The sequence below is a fragment of the Schistocerca gregaria genome, chromosome X (genome assembly GCF_023897955.1).
Source record: "Schistocerca gregaria isolate iqSchGreg1 chromosome X, iqSchGreg1.2, whole genome shotgun sequence".
NCBI classification, from domain to species: Eukaryota; Metazoa; Arthropoda; class Insecta; order Orthoptera; family Acrididae; genus Schistocerca; species Schistocerca gregaria.
Genome location: NC_064931.1, coordinates 399,587,310 through 399,609,429, shown reverse-complemented (window position 1 = coordinate 399,609,429; position 22,120 = coordinate 399,587,310). Strand labels below are relative to the sequence as shown.

The following is a 22,120-nucleotide window of genomic DNA, read 5'->3' as shown; positions in this document are numbered from 1 at the left end:
TATCTCTATCTCTCTCTCTCTCTCTCTCTCTCTCTCTCTCTCTCGCACACACACACACACACACACACACACACGAGAGAGACAGAGAGTGAGCGCACTAATTGGCGAAGTACCATTGAATCTGAGAATTCTAGCGCAGAATACCACACGATAGAGCTACAAAAAGTAACTGTGATAGCAATTTATTGAATGTCTCTTTCGTAGATAGAGGGACGTGTGTTGTCTTGTTTTCCTGCTCTAGTGGGATAACGGAACAGGGAAAAATGGAAGATTAGGCTTTAACGACCCGTAGACGACGAAATCATTAGAGACAGAACACTAATTCGGAGTGGGGAAGGTTGAGGAAAAAAAGTCGACCTTGTTATTTTCTGTGGAAGCATTCCGAAATTTGCGTTAAGCGATTTAAGGAAAACAAATTAAACCTAAATCTTTCTGAACGGTGATGAAAAGCGTCGTTCTCCACAAAATACGAGTCCGCCTAGAGTCTCACAAGCGTGGGCTGTGTAATGTTGTTTGTAAAGGCATCCTTGGTCTAGTCCCATTCGTCGCGTTGTTGACACGGCGTGGGCGAAAAAAGCATAGGTGCTTCCGTGTTGCGCCCAGGAATGCACTACTGTTGTTGTGGTCTTCAGTCCTGAGACTGGTTTGATGCAGCTCTCCATGCTACTCTATCCTGTGCAAGTTTCTGCATCTCCCAGTACCTACTGCAACCTACATCCTTCTGAATCTGCTTAGTGTAGTCATCTCTTGGTCTTCCTCTACGATTTTTACCCTCCACGCTGCCCTCCAATACAAAATTGGTGATCCCTTGATGCCTCAGAACATGTTCTACCAACCGATCCCTTCTTCTGGTCAAGTTCTGCCACAAACTTCTCTTCTCCCCAATCCGATTCAATACTTCCTCATTAGTTAAGTGATCTATCCACCTTATCTTCAGTATTCTTCTGTAGCACCACATTTCGAAAGCTTCTATTCTCCTCTTGTTCAAACTAGTTATCGTCCACATTTCACTTCCATACATGGCTACACTCTAAACAAATACTTTCAGAAACGACTTCCTGATACATAACTCTATACTCAATGTTAACAAATTTCTCTTCTTCAGAAACGCTTTCCTTGCCATTGCCAGTCTACATTTTATATCCTCTACTTCGACCATCATCAGTTATTTTGCTCCCCAAATAGCAAAGCTCCTTTACTACTTTAAATGTCTCATTTCCTAATCAATTTCCCTCTGCATCACCCGACTTAATTCGACTACATTCCATTATCCTCGTTTTGCTTTTGTTGATGTTCATCTTATATCCTCCTTTCAAGACACTGTCCATTCCGTTCAACTGCTCTTCCAAGTCCTTTTCTGTCTCTGACAGAATTAAAATGTCATCGGCGAACCTCAAAGTTTTTTTTTTTCTTCTCCATGGACTTTAATACCTACTCCGAATTTTTCTTTTGTTTCCTTCACTGCTTGCTCAATATACAGATTGAATAACGTCGGAGAGAGACTACAGCCCTGTCTCACTCCCTTCCCAACCACTGCTTCCCTTTCATGTCCCTCGACTCTTATAACTGCCATCTGGTTTTTGTACAAATTGTAATAGTTTCTAAGATAAGTCGTAGGGTCAGTATTGCCTCACGTGTTCCAACATTTCTACGGAATCCAAACTGATCTTCCCCGAGGTCGGCTTCTACTAGTTTTTCCACTCGTCTGCAAAGAATTCGCGTTAGTATTTTGCAGCCGTGGCTTATTAAACTGATAGTTCGGTAATTTTCACATCTGTCAACACGTGCTTTCTTTGGGATTGGAATTATTATATTCTTCTTGAAGTCTGAGGGTATTTTGCCTGTCTCGTATATCTTGCTCACCAGCTGGTAGAGTTTTGTTATGACTGGCTCTCCCAAGGCCGTCAGTAATTCTAATGGAATGTTGTCTACTCCGGGGGCCTTGTTTCGACTCAGGTCTTTCAGTGCTCTGTCAAACTCTGCACGCGGTACCATATCTCCCATTTCATCTTCATCTACATCCTCTTCCATTTCCATAATATTGTCCTCAAGTACATCGCCCTAGTATAGACTCTCTATGTACTCGTTCCATCTTTCGGCTTTCCCTTCTTTGCTTAGAACTGGGTTTCCATCTGAGCTCTTGATTTTCATACACGTGGTTCTCTTCTCTCCAAAGGTCTCTTTAATTTTCCTGTAGGCAGTATCTATCTTACCCCTAGTGAGATAAGCCTCTATATCCTTACATTTGTCCTCTAGCCATCCCTGCTTAGCCATTTTGCACTTTCTGTCGATCTCATTTTTTAGACGTTTGTAAGGAATGCTCTATAACCTTGCCAACAAATTGGAGACATCTTAAATGCATATGCACAAGATGCTGTGCGGTCTTCGTTTAGAAAACAACGGAAAGTTTGTTGGAAAAAACAATTTCAGATTTGAGACTTCGTTCTACAGCAACGGCCGAGAAGGATTTTAGCTTTCTCTCCATAATACACAAAATATTCATTAAAACCTTTACTAACCATACAATGTAACATTGTAATTTAACTGGGCGAAGGAGCAAGCTGTCTTTAGAATTGGACGTAACACAGTGGACTACTTAAATCTTGGAACACTTAGTATGAATTAATGTTTCACTTCGAATTCTTAAATTTTGAGACTGAATTTGAGTCGATGTCAAAGTCTGTACATTTTTATAGACGCCGTGTGTATTACCTTTGACCTTCAACTTTTACATTATTGTTTATACGCTGGAAATGTTGGGAACAATTAGATTATCTTGCGTTTGTAATTCGAGACGATTCTGTAAACTGTCCTTCATTTGTATTTTTATTTTGGACCGGACGATTGTAGATAATGGAGTTGTTTCGAAACATGTCCACTATATGAACAACAAAGCACAAGTTACAGCTCAAAAATAATAAACATGAGGTCTTAAAAAAATGTCAGCTGGGAGGCACCATGTCAACATAACGTTCGATGTTAAGTACTTATAATCTGAGATTCAACTTACGAGATTCATCGTAATTCAGCACAGTGACGAATATGTATGCCAGTGATACTACTTCATTAGATTTTATCTAGATATTGGGATGTTCAGAACAGACAGACTAGACATACGAAGAGATTCCTTATCGCCAAAATAAATCTCTGCCCTCGTAGAGGAAATATTGAAGTACATAAGCTGGGAAAACGACAACATAAAATGTGGGAATGGAACGTAGGTGAACTAGCTTCGTTTTGATGAAGATTTTTCCCCTTTAGTTCAGACAAACGTGAACAAGAAATGGGAGAACTTAATTGATCAGTGTTGAAAGTATACCTGAAAACCAGTTAGAATGCCTAATATAATTTATATCTAACACATACAAAATTAAGTTGTAGAAATAACCAATGAATTCAGTTAACGAGATTTTGCAGTGGAGGATAGTACCTTCAGCAGTGGTTCCCAACCTGGGGTAATTACACGTGAGGCGTAAAGCAGGATTCGATTGTGTTTCAGCCACGAAACTAAGTTATTTTAAAACGATTATAACTGTAATCACTATTACGTAAGACTATAATACTGATTACGTTAGTTAGGAGTAATTGTATTTTTTAAATACTAACATTAACGTGTGACACAATGTGGTGGAGATTACAGCTTGTGAAACGAATATATGAACATCGTCTTCTTCACACAGTCCACCCGCTAAACACATGCTTTGCTCTGTGTATCATGCAATTATGACACGAAACTGGAGACATACATCACACGTATCTCATTAAAATGCCTTCTCAGAGTTGTAGATAGTTCCTAAATGGTTCAAATGGCTCTGAGCACTATGGGACTTAATCTGAGCTCATCAGTCCCCTAGAACTTAGAACTACTTAAACCTAACCGACCTAAGGGCGTCACATACATCCATTCCCTAGGCAGGATTCGAACCTGCGACAGTAGCGGTCGCGCCGTTACAGACTGAAGCGCCTAGAACGGCTCGGTCACTCCGGCCGGCAGAATATACGAAACAATTATAGTGACAATGTCCTTCAGTGCTTTTCGTTAACTAAATGGTTTTCAAAATTTTTCTGAAAAGGGAAGTTTACTATCAGTGTGCGTTTCCAGATTTGACTTAAAGGCAATGACGCATGCTGTTCTCAGCGAGCAATGGAGTGTTACATGATAAGAATCACTGGCTTAGATAGGACAAGAGTCAAATCAGGGAACAAACTAGTCATTATCTTCCACTAACGTATATGCCTTGTTGCAGCCATTCATTTCTCTTCTGGGCACCACTGTTCATTTTAGCGTTGTTTCGGTACCCCATTTCCTTCTTCCTTTCTTCCGAATGATTTTGCCCTGAAAGGTTTTTTCTTTTTTTTTCTTTTTGAAGCTGTTACGCCTTATAATGTGCTTCAAGAGTGGTGATTTTCCGATTTTTTTGAGTTGCATGAAACGTATTCGCCGTTGCAAGTATGAATAGCCATCAGCTGTGCAAGTGAATGACGACAACGAAAATTTGTGCCTGACCGGCCTCGAACTCGGATTTCCCGCATTACGCAAGCATTCTCCCTTACCGCTTTGGCTATTCATGCACGACTCACAGGCAGAAACCAAACTTCGATACATCGTCGTTCCTGCATCACAACCTGTAGTTTTACACACATTATGTAATTCCCGTACAGGGAAGGACACTCTAATTGAAAGTGGCTGCCTCGTATCGGCGGATGAATAAGATATTGCGGGAAATCCTGGTTCGAGACCCGGTCCGGCTCAAATTTTCATTTTTGTCATTCGCTTATAGAGCAGATGGTTGTTCGCATTTGCAACTGCGGGTATATTTCATATATTTCTAACGGCTGTGGACACTGCAGGGCCTGTTCTTGCGGACATGCACGCATGTCCGAAAGAGGATTGCGTCGTTCTTCTTAACAGCAAAGGCACTGCAATATCGAATCGAGTTTTGAGGTGGTTTTTCTGTGTACAAATTCCATTTAATACTATTCCATTTGTCTTCATTACTGTCTAACTGGTTCTGGTCATCGTCCTCTATCACTACGTTCTTTGCTTCTAGACGTTTTAATCATCCTGTAGGAGAGTCGAGCTTTCAAAGCTATACTGCAACATAGTCCAGATCTATGTTTTGAGAAAATATTGTTTTTCTCGTTGTTTGAAATTCTGTTTGATAAAACGTGTGGTTATCAGAATGAAGCTGACTAGTACATGTGGCTATGGGAATGGATGACGGATGAACCAATGAAGTTCTATGTTGTATTCCGCGAGGCAAGAGAAAACAGATAGGACGGCCTGATAAAACATGGATTGAGAAAGTTAGAAAATGTGCATGTACAACATAGATGCATATCGTAATGCAAAGGAATGTTAAGGTCGGAATTCTCACTGTACTGTCAGTGGAATGGAGCGCCAAAACCTAGCTTGTTCGGGAAGAAAATTTCGACATTGACGATGGTCTGACTACTGTGGAGCCGTCCGCTAATATCGGCAGTTAACCCATCTCGCCGCACATAGTCTTAATTTCATTGTTTCCTTTCTTTCCGAGGCACATTCAAAATGTCTCGCTACTGCTTGCATATTTTTCCATAACTGTTCAACAGAAGAGGCCGGCCAGCGAAAAATGATTTAGATTTTACAATCTCAGCAAAAAGAAAAAGCGTACACCGTGCACGGATAAGAACAAAAATTGATGAACAATTTCAGTTAAATAATGTCAGCTCCATTGAAGGAGACAAATTTTTTTTTACATTATTTGGTTACCAGAAAAAAAGAAAAAACAAAATGGACTTGTTAAAAAAGCTCAATGTTATTACCTTCTAAATACTGAGTGACGGATTTCTGTGTGTAAATTTCTTCTAGCAAATACATATAGCTTTTTTAAAATGTTTGGACGATACTTTTCTTATTGTTTAACTTCTCAGCAATTTACCATACAAACTAGTGAAGAATAACCATTATGAAATTTGCTCTAACCATTAATGAACTCAGTCGGTGCTAGTTCCTTAGTTTGGTCTTTTTGTATGACGAATGGTTTTCACCTGGTCTAAGGGTGGAGACGTTCTGTTGTCGTTTCGTCTACCGTAAATACACCTCCAACTGACGATGACGTCGCTTTCCTATCCGTTGACCTGCAGTGTGAATCGACCTTCGTCCTGTAGTGTATGAACTATGGGCCACGAATTTCCTTGTCTGCATCAGGCAAGATATTACTAAGAATTGCTATGTGTATCAGCTAGCGATCTAGAAGAGAAGAAAGCATAGCCAGTGTAGTTGAGTAAAGGTCTTATCGTGTTTACATTACGTCCTAACAGAAAGAAATAGCTGCTGACATATCGATCCTAGCAGGGGGCCGTTTAGCCGAGTTGCTATTAATTAGCGAGATAGCAGAGTGACATCTGTTTTGCAACAGAGTAATATCGTTACTGTGTGTGTGTGTGTGTGTGTGTGTGTGTGTGTGTGTGTGTGTGTGTGTGTGTGTGTGTGTGTGTGTGTGTCGTGTATTGTGGTGATGTGAAGTAGGAGTCGCGGGGGCAAAGTTCATTGACGTTGTAGACGCTTATGCCCCCAGGGGAGCAGGCGATAATACTTACGGGGGGCCTGTCATCTGTGAGGGTCAGGCGGAGATACGAGCAATCGTGTTGCAACAGAAGTATTTGTTCTGTTTACTGTTGCTGTGCCGCACGCGCCGGCTGCAGAAGTCTTCTCTCGCCAGTGATCAGGCTTATAGGGGTTGGCCTAAAGGTGCGTTCACGTGGGCATATTTTACGACAGTATGTGCCCTTAATTAGTGTTGCTGTCAACATGGCTGCACATTGGCTTCAACCTACGACAGTGTTTTCGCATGGCCCGACAATATTGCTGATTGAGCAAGCAGTTGCCAAGGTGTGGTCGAGGTGCTGGCGTTGTTGTCCGCTAGGAGCGAGGGTATTTCTCGTGTCCAAGCCATATCTGCCTCTCTCCTTGTCTATAAATGCATCTCTCTCATTCTCACCCTTACATCCTCATTTTCGCTCGCCGATAGCACTTCAGCGCCAAGTGACGTAATCTGAGCGGTGAAACCGTATTATTTCGCTTATGGACGAGATTTGGTGCACATTCGTAGTTTCACTCGATTTGTTAATTGTCTGCAGGAATGTAGAATTGGACGAAGAAGAGAACCATGAATTTCATGTGATTACACGATCAAAAGTGTTGAACATAAAAAGCAAGATATACAACGATCGTAATCTGAAAAAAAGGACAGTCTCTCTGCTACCGCCATATCAGATTATGATCTGCAAAGTGAGCCATAAATATATTCTACGTAGTTTCTTAAAGCATTTTAATTTTTTGTGAGCTTCATCACGTGCGTTTCCGTGTTCATGGACATAAACTCACCAACTGATCATTTTTTGGTTATGGTCTCTGTTTATATTACTTTCCACGTCCCGTAACTCTGGCCGCAGATGTGTCGCATTTATGAAATTTATCATTCTCTCACTGCACCGGCGAACCATGATAAAGTATTGACATAAGTATTTGATCGTTATATCAAACTTATTCCAATGAATTCTTTGAATGTTTCTACCAAAACGTTGAAAACGTCTGGTGCCAAGATACATATATCGGTCACAAGTCGGCTTTAGAAGTAGGTCAAACTTCAGTATGAATCACCAGTAGCGAAAAACAATGAGTGAGTACCGCTCTGATTGTAAATGGTGGACCGTCTTTTACATTGGTATTCGTTTTACAAACTGTCAGGCGAGTTCTTTTTACGATATGTTCAAAATCGTGTTTCCACATTCTGATGAAATCCTGGAAAATGTATTTATCCACCAAAGTCAGTTCACGAGTTAAACTTTCGGGTTCAGTTCGCTTACTTAGAAATGAAAGACTTACAAAGCCCAGTTTCTCGTTTTATTGATACGATTTCACGTTTTGGAATGCAAAAAACCGGAGAGCCGAACATTTCCATTAACATAATTCGCTTTCGCTTATTTTGCAGCAGTGCAGTGGTCTTTGTAAAGGTATCTGCTCCAGCAATGTCGCGGACATGTGGCTGCAATTCGTATGGCCAGCAACCTTGCCGGACAACGTATCCAGACGATATTGTCGTCAACATGCAGTTTCAATGGCTCCTGTGAACGTTCATTAAAGCTCTGTATGGGAAAAGTGTGGCCAACTTGCCATGGGTTTCCATCTCGGGCGCATCGTGCTGCAGGTTCTACAGTGACCGCTACAGTATATTTTGCCATTTATATTAAAGAAGAGGGCTCAGCTTCCTCATGTATTACTAACGTAGAGCACTAGCTGAACAACTCAATGTCTTGAACCCTCAGCAACAAAAAAGTAAGCAAAAAATATCTTTTGTGTGTAGGATAATCCCCATTTTTCGTGCTGCTATCATTTATCATCAGTGACAGCGAACTCAATAGTGTTGTCGTAGGCAGCTTTAATTTGATTCTTTATAATCCTCAGCAAGAACAGTAGAAAATGGTGACCAACATCAAGTCGGAAAACAACGTTGTCTCCTTCCTTTATGGAGCAGGTGAATAAGGTCCGGCCGGCCGCGGTGGTCTCGCGGTTCTAGGCGCGCAGTCCGGAACCGTGCGGCTGCTACGGTCGCAGGTTCGAATCCTGCCTCGGGCATGGATGTGTGTGATGTCCTTAGGTTAGTTAGGTTTAAGTAGTTCTAAGTTCTAGGGGACTAATGACCACAGCAGTTGAGTCCCATAGTGCTCAGAGCCATTTGAACCATTTTTGAATAAGGTCCAGCTCATCTCTTCCGTGGTCTTCGCCTGTCTTGTCCCTCGTGGTTTGTGGTTCAAATGACTCTGAGAACTATGGGACTTAACATCTGAGGTCATCAGTCCCCTAGACTTAGAACTACTTAAACCTAACTAACCTAAGGACATCACACATATCCGTGCCCGAGACAGGATTCGAACCTGCGACCATAGCAGCAGCGCGGTTCCAGACTGAAGAGCCTAGAACCGCTCGGCCACAACGGCCGGCCGTGGTCTATGCTCAGTAAATTGTTTTGAAGTCAATTTTCGTGCATTATGTCTACGTGTTCCCATCATCTGTCTCTATTTAGGTCTATTTTCTTGTGTATTGACTCAACTTGTTACTAATTCCTAATGTATTCATTCCTGGAGCGATCTTCTCTGGTGCACCCTAAAGCTCTAAGAAGAAATCTTATTTCCGCAACCCGGATCGTGCTCAAATAGTTTTGTGTGGGAACCCGGGTTTCAGATCAATGTAGCGCAATGGGTACTGCCATGACTAGTAAAACTTCATCTCTCTCTCTCTTTCGTGGCTTTTCTTGTAGCGTATTTCCAATTGTTCCACAGATTGCGTTAAATTTTAGGATATTGTTTTCAATTCCGATGTCGAAATTTCTTCCTATGTCAGAACCAAGATACGGAAAGTAGATTACTTGCTCGTGTATTATTGCACTTATTACAGTTTTAGATCTTAAAGGTGATTTTCCCTTGAATGTCATAAACTTTTATTAGAGGTGATGTTCCTTTTATATTTGAACATCTCCACCTATAAAACCAAGGTTTTAGCATTAAAGGGAAAGTCGCCCATGTGATGTAAAACTATAATAAGTAATGCAGTACTGAAACAGATAACCCAGTTTGAGTGTCTCGGCAGTCTTTTTACAAGGAAAAATAAAAGCTGCGGGACAAAAACTGCAGTTACGGAGAAGTTTTTGTCAACGAAATTTAAAATAACTAGCTGAACAAAGTAGTGCAGAAACCATCATTCTTCGACAGCAAGGTTTGTTTAAAACATAATATTAAAAGATATTTTTCTTGCAAAGTTTTTTATTACACTGTTTTCGTAAGCATTCATTCATTAAAGAGACGAAACCACATCTTCTCATGTGCTGCATGTATAATAGTATTGTTGTATTTTCACTTCAAGCTAAAGCTCACTTTTGTTCATGTTTGCTTTCAAATAAAATAGGTTTCAGGAAAGAATTCCGTCTTTAGCAGAGAACGGTTGAATGTTTCGTAAACAGTGATTCTCTCTCTCTCTCTCTCTCTCTCTCTCTCTCTCTCTCTCTCTCTCTCTCTCTCTGTGTGTGTGTGTGTGTGTGTGTGTGTGTGTGTGTGTGTGTGTGTGTGTGTGTGTGTGTGTGTGTGTCCAGCTTCACAGACTCATGACAACTTGGAAACCCCAAAAAATTGCAGATTCAAGTGACCTTGAAAGGCACCTGCATCGCCACATCCATCCTAAGATTGGTAGTATGTTGTTCGTGGCGCTATTGTACAAAAATTTCAGACTACATGAACTAGTCTAGTCCCGATATTTGACCTCCTTTGGTCTCCATCGATTGGGTAGTTACGCCACCGGATATTTCGTTAACGTTATTAATTTAAACGTGCCCATGATGGTAATGAAAGAAAAACGAATTTTGTAAACGTTACGCTAAAACTAATTACTTTGACAATTTCATCCACACCATTACAACTACATTAGTTTCGTAGTCATAAAGCACGACGAATGCAAAGGTGTAATAGTTTATTTTATGCTGTTAAAATTCACAAGATTGTTAGGTAAAATCTACACAGACATAAATTTTACAGTTTGTAAGTTCTCAACTAAGGCGGTGGCGTAATAAAGACAGTCAATGAAGACCAACTGGACTGGATGTGGAAGATATTCGCGCAGTCGCAAATTTTTATACAGCTGTAGGAGGGAGTGCCACGAACTACTGCCTCTAGTGAAAACGTATCGCAGTACAAAATTTAACTACAGTACATTAAATTTTTACAAAGAGTTCCTGTTCATTTTTTCTGCAGGACTAATACGAGAGCTCTTCAATAAAGAATGTTTTTTTATGGTCATAATTTCTCGCTTATAAAATTTAATCTTATGATATTCTGTTAGCTTAATGTGCAAAAAACACGCCGTAGTAGTTTCATTGTTGCAACCCCTGGTTCCCGCCTGTGAGAGGCAGGCAAGGTCCGATATCTTCAGTATCGCGTTCCGCTGCAATGGAGGTAACATGCGAGGAACAACATATGGCTTTGAAATTCTGCTTTCGTCTCAACAAATCTGTGGCTGAGGCCTATCCAATGTTACAGGAGGTCTAAAGAGAGTCTGTTCTTCCCTACAGCTCAGCTCGAAGGTGGTTTAAAACATCTAAAGAGGTGAAACAATCTATTTGAAAGGAAGTTGAGCCCTGTGCTCCAGTTACTGCTCTCACGGAATAAAACATCAACACTGCTGCTGTCATTGTGAGAGAGGATCGACGAATTACCTTAAGATCAGTTTCTGAAATACTGAAGATTTGGTGCCACCCACACGTTGGTGACAGAAAAATTACACATGATAGGTGTTTGTGGGCGATGGGTTCCAAGACTGTTGTTTCACGAACAAAAGGACATTCGTGTGTAGGTCTGCAGTTAACGTTGATGTTAGAGGAAGATCCGGAGTTTCTTTCAAATGTAATCACTGCTGATGAAACTTGGCTACATCGTTTTGATCCTGAGGTCAAACAGCAAAGCTCAGTGTGGAAATGTCCTTCATTACCAACCCCCAAGAAAATCAAAAGTGGTTGCTTCTGCTGGGAAAGTTATGGTCATCTCATTCTTTGATATTCATGGAATGCTTTACCCGCATGTTGTACCTGCACGCACACATCAGTAACTGGGAAATACTACAGGGATGTCCTAAAAATATTGGAAGTTCATATCAAACGCAAAAGACCACATTACCGTGAAGCAGGCTGGATGCTGCACCACGATAACGAGCGGCTGCATATTGCCAATGTTGTTGCTGAAGACCTTGTAAAAATCAACGTGAAGTGCATCCCTCACCCTCCCTATAGTTCGTATTTAGCCCCATGTGACTTTTTTCTATTCCCTAACACGAAGAAACGCCTTCGTGGGAGTCATTATCAATCATCAGAAGCGGTGGTGAAGACTGCTGAGGCGATTTTGAAGGACCTCTCAAAAAATGGTTTCCAGCATGTATTTGAAGACTGGCAGAAACGCTGGGACAAGCGCATCGCATTCATAGGAGACTACTTTGAGAAGCACCATCAAAATTAAGCATGATCATTCTTTATTGAACAGCCCTCTTAATTTGCGCATAGCGAGCGAGAGAATAAGAGAACCCGTTCGTATTTCTTGAAGGTCAGACATAACATTGCGGGTTGCATAAAACACCAGAAGGGGCAGATGTATTGCCCTGTAAAATGAGGCACTATCTGAAAAAAAGCTGCACCAATGTGATTTTAACGTGGCGAAGAGATTGGCAACGCCCTCTAAATGTTCAGAAATGTAAAACTGTGCATTTCGCAAAACGAAAACAAAGAAACATAATGCCCTGTGTCTACTGTATCAGTGAGTCACAAGTGGAATAAGTCAACTCGCACAAATACCTCGATCTGATATTTTGCGAGAGGGGGGGGAGGGGGAAGGGTGGTATGAAATCATCCCATCGGTTTAAGTCATAAGTAAAGCAGGTGTCAGACTCGGTTCATTGGCGGTAGCCGGCCGTAGTGGCCGTGCGGTTCTAGGCGCTACAGTGTGGAGCCGAGCGACCGCTCCGGTCGCAGGTTCGAATCCTGCCTCGGGAATGGATGTGTGTGATGTCCTTAGGCTAGTTAGGTTGTATTAGTTCTAAGTTCTAGGCGACTGATGACCTCAGAAGTTGTCGCATAGTGCTCAGAGCCATTTGAACCATTGGCGGGACACTGGGAACACACAGTCAGTCTGCGAAGGAAACTGTTTACAAATTACTTGTGCGTCCCATCGTAGAATTTCGCGCAAGTACTTGGTACCGATCCATATAGGACCAACAGGAGATATCGATCATGCACAAAGAAGGGCAGCATCAATGGTCACAGGTTTGTTTGAAGCTCGGGAGAGTGTCGTGGAAATGGTGGAAACCTGAAGATGGAATATGTCACGCGGAAGCGTACCTACAAAATTTCAAGAACCAGTATTATGTGAGAGATCTACATGTTTATACTAAAGCTTTTTGCGTATCGCTCCCGTAGGGGCAGCGAAGTCAATATTAGCGTAATTACTGCTTGGAGAGAGGCATTTAAGCAGTCATGCTTCCCGCACTCCACACGCGAAAGGAACGGGAAGACACACTAATGAGTGCTACAATGGGAAGTGCCTCTTGCCATTCACTTGAGAGTGGTTTGCGGAATATGACTATAGCATATCGTATTGGTCCGTAAACGTGTAAACTAACTTGCACAGCCAGTTGTCGACGACCTAAAATTTATTTACTACACGCGCCAAAGCATTAAGTCCCTGTTGCCGTCTTTGGATACACAGAAAACCGCAAGTTAAAAAATCATCCATATTTTATTTCGTTTGTGGCATACGAAAAGTGCATAGTTAAGAAAAATAGAATTCCTTGACCCAAATGGTGTAACTGAATTTGTATGTGGTTCGCAAACGTGCGTCTTGTAGTCACCTGTCTGAGGAGTTCGAAACATTAACTACAGCCTCGTAGTTAATTTATTCACTGATGAAATGTTGCTAACCGTTAGTGCCAATTTCAGAGTGCTGGTAATATACACTATCTTTTATTGAATCTGACTTAGTCTCAGGAAAGATGTTACGAAACCCTTTACCAGTCCACGAAGATTGTTACATTATAATTTCTTAATCTTCGATTGATGTTTGAGTTTAGCGATAATCCTCTTCGCCACAGTGTGATTTTGATGATGAAAGTATCAAAAAGTTGACTGACTTGGCATACATCCATCTTTTGTCATACGGAATAATATTCGGGGTAACATAACTTTTAGGCACAAGATATTCTTTCACAGAAACGTGCTATAATATCTAGTGTGTATTTTAATTTACTCTGATAGGAAGTATGTAGTGAAGAGCTTGTCACAGTTTTTAAATAATAGATTTGATAAACATAACGCCGGCAACAAAACTGGCCACCATTACCTGCAAATTGGCCTTCCTCTTGCACAGAAATGAACAAAGCAATAATAATATTTGATCACTTTATTCTCGAATTAACGGTACTGTCGGACAATGATACTGCTTTTACAAGCAAATATATATATATTTGACACATTCTACTCTTTAGATGATGATGTGAATAGATAAATAGTTGTGTTAAATTCATTAAAATTTATTGTAGCTTAAGATCCTAGTTAAAATCCATCTATGTATACAGTTAGCCATTTTTTACTAATAAATGCGCGATATTTGTAAATCTCTGGCATATTACGCACCATAGAGAGTTTTCATAAGTATGATAGCCGGAGCCTGTAAGTAATAAAATTAAAGGTTTTCTCTCTAACGTCCTGTACAAGATGGCATCCAAATAACGCGTGTAAATTTGATTCAGGATGCCCGACGTAATCACCCATACAGAAGTTTTAAATCGCACGAGTCAAATAATGAAATCGTTTCTAATTTATACCGGGATTGATTGGTTCCGTGCTTGGTCTCTAAGGAAGTTCCTATCGCCGACGTGTTGTAACAAGAAGACGCTATACATTAGATGCCATGAATCTTCTTTCGTTCGGAATGATCTGCCAGATTTGTTTCCTATTTTATGTGAGGAACTCGTAGTGTCTGCGCGAATTTATATGTAAATGTTGGAATAGTAGAACCTGTACAAAATTGAGGTACACTGTTTTCATATCCGAGTGCTTGAGTCAACTTCGCTAGACGTTCGTAAAGCATGGACGACATTCTCAGCAGTGGATGAGAGTTTCGACATTATACCGCACTAAATGATTACGCGTTCGCCGTGTTAGCACAGTTGGGCCGCCAGGTGAACCTGGCCTTGTGAGTTACATACACCACGCTGACGGATCTTAGTAAACCACCAGTCTGCCTCTATCTAGCCATGTATTCTCATCGCCTCAGGAAAATTTTCACGTAAAAATTGTCAGTGTCTGTCCTTGTATAAAAAATCGAGTTCATAAACTCGTGGTTACTATGATACGAATGGTGGCAGTGTCATTTACGTAAGACACAAGCCACTGACGTCTTTACCTAAACATGATTTGGCACTTCTGTGCCACCATCACTGCGTCTTTATTTCATATCTGAAAATGCTTTACACGCAGCGGAGATTAAAAATTACTTTTGGCTAATACCACTGCGATTTGTATTTCTTCTTTTTAACCTTAATTACCATTTTACTTGTTCGTTGAGTATGCGCAGCTTGTCAGCTATAAAAATAAGATTTTTCGCGCAGGTCAATAAAAATTGCTAAAATAACCTTCAGATGAGCGTGTCGTGTGAAAATTTTCGCGAACTCATACTTCGGCGAAGACTGTAAGTGCCTTAAAAAAAGTGCAATACACGCAGTTGAAGTCGAATTTAATTAATAATCGCCTGCTTACTAAAACAGTCATGTTGTAGCAGATGACGAGCTATTTAGACACAGCGAATAAATCGCCCACAACCAAAATAAAACAGTAATTAAATTATGAAGCGAAGTTAAAGTTACAGTAGTAACAGAAATAAGTAGATACCCAATTCTCATCATTACTGCCGTTATTCGAATATATTTTTAAACTTTCATACTGGAAGGGGAAGAAACCTTAATATATGATACAATAAAAAGTACCCCCTGCAATACGCTTTACAGTGGCTCCTGGAATATAGATCTACTTGTAGGAGTAGGTGTGCCAGACGATGGCCACACTACCATCCCTCAAAATACGAAACACTGTTTTTTCGCGCTGTGTAAGATAACATTGCACTTCACAAAAACGAGAACAGTATCTTCAAACATTCACTCAACACACAAATTATGGTAATAATTACTGTCGAATTCATGTTATCTGTGCCCTTAACTTTCACTATACGTTCACTAGCATGACACTTGATGACTAAAATTTCACGAATGTGATACAAGCAAACAGAAAATATGCTTTGAAGGATGTAAGTAGATTCTCTTCTTTTGGTGCAACTGCAGGGTCACTGTCAAACGCTTCTTCCTAGTCTATAAACGGAAGTATAGGCTCCGAAGTATAGACTCCCTCCCTTCTCAGTAAATCTCTTTGCTAGAAGTGGTAAGAGTTCTATTGCATCTCTTGTCCATAAAATTCTTCTAAACCCAATTTCTTCCTCAGCCGGGCTTCCTTCCATTTTTCTCTCCAGTCTCTTGTTTACGATCTTTAACACTATATAGGCAGCATGCGAAATGAGGCTGATGGTTGTGGCAAAGTAGTTCTGCAACGGCTGGTTTAACGACCCTGAGTTTTCTTTCTTTGCCGTCGGGGATTTCACGCCATATTAGCCCTTTGCTTTTGGAAATCGGCAAACTGGAGAGAGAGAGAGAGAGAGAGAGAGAGAGAGAGAGAGAGAGAGAGAGAGAGATACGATTTTCTTCTTTGTTTGTTTAGTTTCATGTATGTGTCGTGTGACCCGGCCGGTAGCGAATACTCAAACTTGCATCATCTTACAGATTCTCGCGCGTGAGAGTTGTGGAAATTTTCAGCTGCCCTGCTAGGGTCAAGATAACAAAGGACGTTCGCTGCGTTATTTATGTCTTCGGCCATAAAATGTATTGCTCACCGCAGCTCGGTTCTGTTAAAACGCGAGTTCGCGCGTAGCGTAGACCCACTTCTACAAGTTTCGCTGCGAACGTAAGAAATTCTACAGCAAACATTCGTATTGCAGAAGGTGAGACTTCCAGGCTTCACGAAAGGCTCTAGATTTTGTATGTGGATATACACTGATGAGTCAAAAAATTATGACCACTGCTCACCTCAAGACTGAATGCTACCTGTTGGCGTTACAGGCACGGGGCACCTGACGCAGTAAGGACAGTGTTGAAGCAGAGCAAAGGCGTATGGGGAATCATTCTGGCGACGTACAGCCGCAAATGAGGAGATCCAATGTCATAAGCGACTCTTACATAGGGCCTCTAAAGGCCAGGAGCCTGAGAACGAGCATCTCGGAAACAGGGAAGGCGGTAGCCTGTTACCGTGCTGCTGTTGTGAGCATCTATAGAAAGTTGTTGAAGAATAGTGAAACAACTAGTAGGAGACAGGTGTTGGACGATCACGCCTTATCACGGGACGTGGAGGTCGGAGGCTCGCCCGACAGGCAGATCTGAAGGCAGAGTACAATCCTTGTCAGGAGCAACTGTTTCGGAGCGCACCGTTGACCGCACACTGCTCAACATGGAGCTCCGCAGCAGTTGACTCTTACTATCCCCATGTTGACCCAACTGCACTGTTGCAGTTGCCACCGGATAATGGAGATTAGACCATGGATCTACATCTACATTTATACTCCGCAAGCCGCCCAACGGTGTGTGGTGGAGGACACTTTACGTGCCACTGTCATTACCTCCCTTTCCTGTTCCAGTTGCGTATGGTTCGCGGGAAGAACGACTGCTGGAAAGCCTCCGTGTGCTCTCGAATCTCTCTAATTTTACATTCGTGATCTCCTCGGGAGGTATAAGTTGGCGGAAGCAATATATTCGATACGTCATCCACAAAACGCACCCTCTCGAAGCCCTGACAGCGAGCTACACCGCGATGCAGAGCGCCTCTCTTGCATAGTCTGCCACTTTTTGCTAAACATCTCTGTAACACTATCACGCTTACCAAATAACCCTGTGACGAAACTTGCCGCTCTTCTTTGGATCTTCTCTATCTCCTCCGTCAACCCGATCTGGTACGGATCCCACACTGATGAGCAATACTCAAGTATAGGTCGAACGAGTGTTTTGTAAGCCACCTCCTTTGTTGATGGACTACGGTTTCTAAGGACTCTCCCAATGAATCTCGACCTGGAACCCGCTGTACCAACAATTTTATATGATCATTCCACTTCAAATCGTTCCGTGCGCACACTCCCAGATATTTTACAGAAGTAACTGCTACCAGTGTTTGTTCCGCTATCATGTAATCATACAGTAAAGGATCAGTGGGAACATGTCGCCTGGCAGGTTGAATCACGTTTCTTGTAACACCAGATCGACGTTCGTGTCCAGATACGCAGTCATTTCAGCGATCGGCCACTCGAAACATACTACTCGCCACGAACGCGGGCGTTGGGGAAGGGTCGGGGCGTGGACTGCTACGGGACACTGACCGGTATGCTATGGAGAACACCCACGAGGACACCTTTGGAACCTGTGACAGTAATTGAAAGAACCATGACGGCTGTGGACAACGTGAAAATCACTGTAGATCACCTGCATCCCTTCGCGTTTGATGTATTCGCCGACGGCGATGGCAATTTCCAGCGTAATAACTGTCTGTGTCGCAGGGCCAGAATCGGGCTGCAGTGGTTTGAGAATTCACTCATCACGTTGAGTGTTGGAGGCCAAAGTCGCCTGATCTGAACTCGATAGAACACATTTGGTTTTCAATCTTCGCCAGTTCCGTGCCAGCAAACCACTGGCCCGCAATTTACGGGAATTGCGTGATCGGTCATAGGAACCTACTGCCACAAAACCCCGGAGACATACCAAGGGCTTGTCGAATCAGCGCCACGCTGAATCGCTGCTGTATTATGTTCCATATGTGGACCGTCAGAAAATTGAACAGTTGGTCAAAATGTTTTGGCTGATCATTGTATTTTGGTGACCACTAGTGAAGATCAGTGTCTGTTAAACGTGTGAGTTTGTTGAAATGCAGTGCATGTTTTGTGTGTTTGAGGGAAGCAGGTAGCGCTAAAGGGTGGCTATCAGCCCACCGATTATGTGAGTACGGGCGACCATTCCGCAAGCATTGCATCCGAATGGAATCGCAATAAGATTTTCTAGTAATTAATCGCTTGCTTTGAAGTGTCTGTTATTATGGTCCTGCATGTACAGTGACTGTCAATTGAAATGACATTCCACGGTGAAATATGATTTAGAGAGTGGTCTTGTAATTGGTGTAGGACGCACGAATACGAAGAGAAAGAATGCGTAGTGTGTGAGAACTACACGGCATAACAGTGTAGTCGACGTAAGTCGGGTGGTGTTGAGGGGATTAGATTACTAAATGAGACGCTGAAAGCAGTAGACGTGATTTGCTATTTGGACAGCAATAGAACTGATAATGGCAGAACTGTAGAGGATATAAAATGTTGACTAGCAGCTGGAAAAAAAGAGCATTACGGTAACATCCAATATAAAGTGTTTGAAACAGTTTTCAGAAAGCGTTTGTCACATAAACAGTCTTATATGTAACTAAAAAATGAACAATAAACAGTTTAGGCAGCAAGAATGTTAATGATTAAATGGGCAGAGCGGGTAACTAATGAAGGGGCACTGCATTCAGATGACTAGAAAAGTGCTTTATGGTTCGACTAAAGCAAGGGGTTGTTGATAGGTCATACTGCTTTGTCATATTGCGACACGAAGGGGTATTCAGTTGGCAATGGAGAGAAGTTTGCGAAAAAATTGTAGGGCTAGACCAAGGGTAAAATTCAATAGGCAGATTAAAATGGATGTTGCTTGCGTAAGTTACGCGAAGATGAAGAGGCGCGCAATTGATAGATTCTCGCGGAGAGCTTCATCAAAACAGTCTTCTGGCAGAAGACGACGACAACGGCGACACGTGGTACAATTAGCTGTCATGTTTTAAGTTGTCATTATAGTCAGTCTGTAGCCGTCCCCAATTTGAGAATGTTCGTATTTATTTGTAAGGAGCTTAATTGTTTAGTATTGCATGTAACTAAGGACCTGAAACGTTAACTGAAATATAATTGCTTTTCCTACAGCAGCATGCTGACATTCCTTATTGAGTTGTTTGCTCGTGTTTCTGTTATTTGCTGTTCTCAGGAAATTGCGCAGTTTCAATTTTTTTCTGTTTTCGCTTACAAAATATCTAATTCATGGTTATATACGGTTTTTTTTTTAATCTCTTTGTCATATTGTTTCTTCTCTCCACTGGGTGTATAAGTCTGTCAGTGGCTCATAATACGATTTATTTTTACCGTTCGTCCAACATTAATTCACTCCAGCAATTATTTGTCAAATTTTAGCAGCTTTCTGCTAAAATTCTCAAATTGTGAATTCATAATAGGGGATACGTGTTACAGACTGTAAGGCAGTTAATTGAAGGAATAGCTATTAGCTTTAAATCGTAATCTGAAATCTTGAGGGGCGAAATCGGGCATTCGCAAAGCCCAATGTGCAAAGTGGGAATCACGCTATGATACTGAATCTTGTAGTACAAATGTACACAAGACGTAGTTTTGTGAAGTATGGATCCTTAGAATCAGCAAATGAGAAACTGAGCAAGGAGAGAGAATTTTTGGTTAGATATCACCTGCAAGAATTTATTATTAATCGGAAACTATATTTAATATCCGACTGAACTGTTGGTTTCGATTATATTGTACCCGACCTGCCACTCAAAGGTTCCGAGTTTGGCCCTTGTATATCACAAACCTCCTTTTTTTTCAGAGAATTTAATGAATATTAACCACGTGCATTCTAGATTTAAATAAAAATAATTTTTTTCTAAGAAGATTTTCTCTTGCTTATCTGTCCTTTTCGGAATATAGTAAATACACAATTCGGTATAATCTGCATTGGATACAATTTTTGTGTAGGAGAGGGTAGACTGAAACAAATAAGGCTGATACTAAATTCTTGCAAATGTCACGCAGATGATTTCGTGTGAGTGGGACAACGGAAAATTTGACTCTGCTTTTACCCTAGCCTTCACATCTGAATGAGCTGAAGATTCGCCTCGAACGACACGCGGTTCGAATAGAGCGTTAAACATTAGGTCCCATTCCCTTGCAGAATTACTGGGGAAGGCATCCAGGTGAAATACTCGCACCGGGCCGTCAAGCCTCATGGAATTATTTTGTGTGTGTGTGTGTGTGTGTGTGTGTGTGTGTGTGTGTGTGTGTGTGTGACCCCGAAGTATACAGTATTTCAAAAAAGAATAGTAAATATTAAGGAGATGGTAGTATAGACTAATTCTAATAATTTTTGTTTGTTGCAGAGATAAAACTAGTTACAGAGCTTGTTGGTGCTCCAATTGCTATAGAATTATTTATAAATTGCCATTTTTGTTTTAAAGTTGTGAAGCTACATGACGAATAATTTTTTTTTAAACAAACGCGTCTCTGTAAATGTGTGGTATGATAGTTAACTAGGCATTTATTGTTACCCCATCGCCTCGTAGGGTTTCAGACCATCCAGACTTGGGTTTTTCCTGACAGCCGATTTCCTTCCCCATCCTTGAAACATTCCGAGCTTATTCTCCGTCTCTAATGACCTCGATGTCGGCGGTATGTTAAACCCTGATCTTTCTTCCTTCTTTTTACAGGGCATCAGTATCTACACGTTGTTGGCAACGAGTTTCTAGTAGTATTGAAAGGGCTTTATTTCGATAAAAGGATGGGTATCGTGAAGGCGGTCCTTACACAGCCAACTATCAATTCGTATATTGTTTTTAATTTTTCTGCTTAGACTTCGCCATTCAGTCGTCCCCACAGGCAAAACTTTAAAGGGGGCAAGGTTTGGGGACTGTGGTTGTCAAGGAACGACCATTTCTACCGATCCATTTTCCGGAAGATGTCAGATTTAGCAACTGAGCTACTACCAAGTCTTCGACTGAAGCACTTGTGAAACGTTTTGAATTCACGAAATCCGGGGATATGTGGCACAGTATATCATTATCGCTCATTTTGAGAGAGGGATATGAGGCCTGAAGGTGGCATAGCGGAGAGCCGAAACTGGTTGTCGTCAAAATAAAATAAAATATCTTAGGTACACGGCTGTTCGAGAATTTCATTGATATTGACAATTACACGTGGTATTGTCAAGATAATTCGAAAGTGCATTAAAGTGTGAGGTGGAATATATGAAAATTAACTTCGAATTCCATCATTTGTTGTTGTTTAACCCTTTTGACTATACTTTCTGACTCGTTGGTTTGTTGGTTGGTTGATTGATTGATTTGGCGGAGGGAACCAAACAGCGAGGTCATCTGTCCCATCGAATTAGGCAAGGATGGGGAAGGAAGTGGCCCGTGCCCTTTCAAAGGAACCATCCCAGCATTTGCTCCGGACTGGTAAGTGGATAGTTAACTATTTATTCGGGGTACAGAATAAAATTTATTTGCTGGAAACAAACTTCACTGGATTCCAAGAGATATGAAAAATCTGAGACGACGACCTGGTGGAGTAGGGTGGATGATATTAGAAAACAAGCAAGAGCAAC

At 41.5% G+C, this 22,120-nt stretch overlaps 1 protein-coding gene across 4 annotated transcripts in view; it reads left to right on the top strand.

Annotated features, from left to right (window-relative positions):
- The window catches only part of LOC126299364 (amidophosphoribosyltransferase-like), a 231,117-nt gene that overhangs the window by 172,628 nt on the left and 36,369 nt on the right, over positions 1–22,120 (top strand). Inside the window, exon 1 of one of the 4 annotated variants that reach the window (XM_049991228.1) lies at positions 6,586–6,733. The exons of 2 other annotated variants lie outside the window; for them this stretch is intronic. The gene's annotated coding sequence lies outside the window, so the exon portion shown is untranslated. Of the gene's footprint in view, positions 1–6,585; positions 6,734–16,503; positions 16,618–22,120 lie in introns of those variants that run through there. One more of the 4 variants, XM_049991227.1, reaches the window with a different exon arrangement.